Source organism: Cenococcum geophilum, assembly GCF_001692895.1.
Source record: "Cenococcum geophilum 1.58 unplaced genomic scaffold K441scaffold_34, whole genome shotgun sequence".
Taxonomy (NCBI): Eukaryota; Fungi; Ascomycota; class Dothideomycetes; order Gloniales; family Gloniaceae; genus Cenococcum; species Cenococcum geophilum.
Genome location: NW_027137592.1, coordinates 601,040 through 603,752, shown reverse-complemented (window position 1 = coordinate 603,752; position 2,713 = coordinate 601,040).

Sequence of the window (2,713 nt, the reverse complement as noted above, 5' to 3'; positions counted from 1 at the left end):
CCCGGCCGACTAACACGATTATAACTGGACCGATTAAATATATGGTGGCCGCGGTAGGGGATACAGTAAAGGGTACGATTAACGTCGACCATAAGGCAATCGTAGGGGTTTATTTCGGAACGATTGTCAGAAGAAGTACTATATTTGTAAGAAGCTAAATTGCTAATTAACTAGGCACCCCCTTAATAGACGAAAGGAGGCATATAATAAGTTTCGCCAAAGCGCACAAAACGTCGGAAATTATAAGGTTACTACGGCCTACTTCCAAAGCTTCCTGGTTTAATATAAAGGCGTAGAAGATCTTAAGGGCGAGGTTAATAAGGCCGAATAGCTCCTTATAGATATGGAAATTAAGGACTACTCTTCCAACCAATACTTCACTAAGTTTAGTAAGGTAGATAGCACATAAACCATTACTATTCTTAATAACCAATCTACGCTCTATTCTATTATAAGGTTAGATATCTTTAACAAGCCAAAGAAGAGTTCCGCGTTTTCCTTTAACAACAGATACTTAGCAAACGTCTTCTATAGTATTATACCAGATACTAGAGCCGCAGGAATATCTATAGTAGGAGAATATTAAGTTTAAGCTCTTTAGCAGCTTAATAGCTCTATCTAGATTAACTAATTAACGGCAGGCCAATATACAATTTGTTTTAGCAAGGGTACTATAATCTCTCTCGGCATAATTAAGGTTAAAACCCCCGTAGGGTATATTACTTTCCACATTATTCCCGCGAATACTCCGTTTCTATTTTACATCAGAGATATAGATAAATTAGGCGTTAAGTTCAATAACCTTAAGAATATACTCGTTTAGGGAGATAATTGGGTGCCCGTTATACGCAAATAGGGTTACCCCTAGTTGCTTCTTTATTAACTAGAAAAGAGCGTTACTTAAAGCCACTTAACTAAGTTAGAGCTACGTTAACTACACCGTTGTTTTAGCCACCTATCCGTTTACTAATTACTTAGGGTTCTTTAGCAAGCAGGTTATAAAGTTAAGGTTAAGGCAATTAAGCACCTTATAAAGTACTGCTACCACTACTAAATAAACTAGAAGTCCCCTAGCCGATTTAAGTTTACCCTTAAAGATAACTACAACTTTAACTTCTATATTATTATTAACATTATATATCTTAGCGGCAAGCTAGTACTCCAAGTTATTAACTTCTTAACCTCTTTCCAAGCCGCACGTTTCTTAAAGGATATATTAGCTAGGAACGTATAGGATACTCTTTAATTATGCTAGATTAATGTTTACCTAGGACCCCCTAATTAAATTATCCACAACGTAAAAAAGAACTTCTTATCTATAGAGTTTTAGCAATAGGTAAAGGCAACGGCAATTAAGATTAAGGAAGTCCCTGTTAAGGCGCATAATAGTATTAAAAAAGTAGAGCGATATTACGCGCTATTACGCCGCATATATAAGATTATTTCCTTAGAACTAGAGGGTACTAGCGAAGAGTTTATCTTATAAATAGCTGTTAAGGCTATTAACAATTCCGCCGGCCTAGATAGGCTCGTACCTACGTTGCTAGTCTTTAGCGCCTACCCTTAAATAACTAACGACTCTTTACTATCTCCCTCTATTATATAACGAGCTAAGGCTATTTATAAGGTAATAAAGGAGGTACAACGTCTCTACGCCACATGCTAGGTTAACGACGTACTAGGAATAAGAAATAGCCCAAATACCTTAACTACGCTTGATCTGCCGCTCTAATCTAAGGTACGCGTATGGCGTAAAAAGGGAGGATAGTTAGGCCCACATAAACTTATTATAATTAATAGTTAAACCTATACTCTCCAGATGCCCTATAGACCCACTTAATTCCGCTTAACCGTTATTAAGCCCTACTATAAGAATAATAGCTCCGAGCCTTTATAGGATGCCCTAAAGGATACCCTAAAGGAGAACCACAATTAATATACTCCAGAAGGCGACAACAATTCTAATATAATTATAGTAGACGTGCTATAACCATAACGCGGTAGAGGTCGCCTAAAGGGATTATAGAATCGCCAATATCTTATAGATTTTAAAGAGTAATTTATTACCGCTATTGAGAGTAGAGATAAGTTATTAATGGCTTTTATAACAGCTAAAGAGAAGAATAACTTTAAGCTTACAAAACAGCTCTAAAAAGAAGGCCGTATTATAACTCTAGGAGCTCCTTTCTAAGCATCTAATAAATAGGAGATCGACGGTCTTATTATAAGAGGAGTCTTTAAATTTAAGAAATATAACCCTACTAAGTTTAATGGAGTTCGTATTTTTAAGTTAAGAATGGTTAATAAGATCAAGGGCAAAGCTACTAACGCCCTATTTAAGAAATTAAGACTTATTATCTAAGGTTACAACGATAATAGTAAGGAGGTAATTCTTATACAATCTCCCATAATTTAACGAGCTAGTTAGCGAGTTATTATTACGCTAGCTCCCTCCTTAATAAAGAATGGAATGGCGGTTTATTTGCGAGATATTACTTAGGCCTACACCTAATTAAAGACGCACCTTTAGCGCTTAATATTGGCATACCTTCCAGAGCAAATTCGCCACCAATATCCCAAAGATACGATTATAGTTGTGCTTAAGCCATTATACAGAATCGCAGAGGTAGGAACCTATTAGTGGGCTACTTATAGCAAGCACTATAAAGAGAAGCTTTTAATAACTACTTCTATATTTAATCCCTGCTTCCTT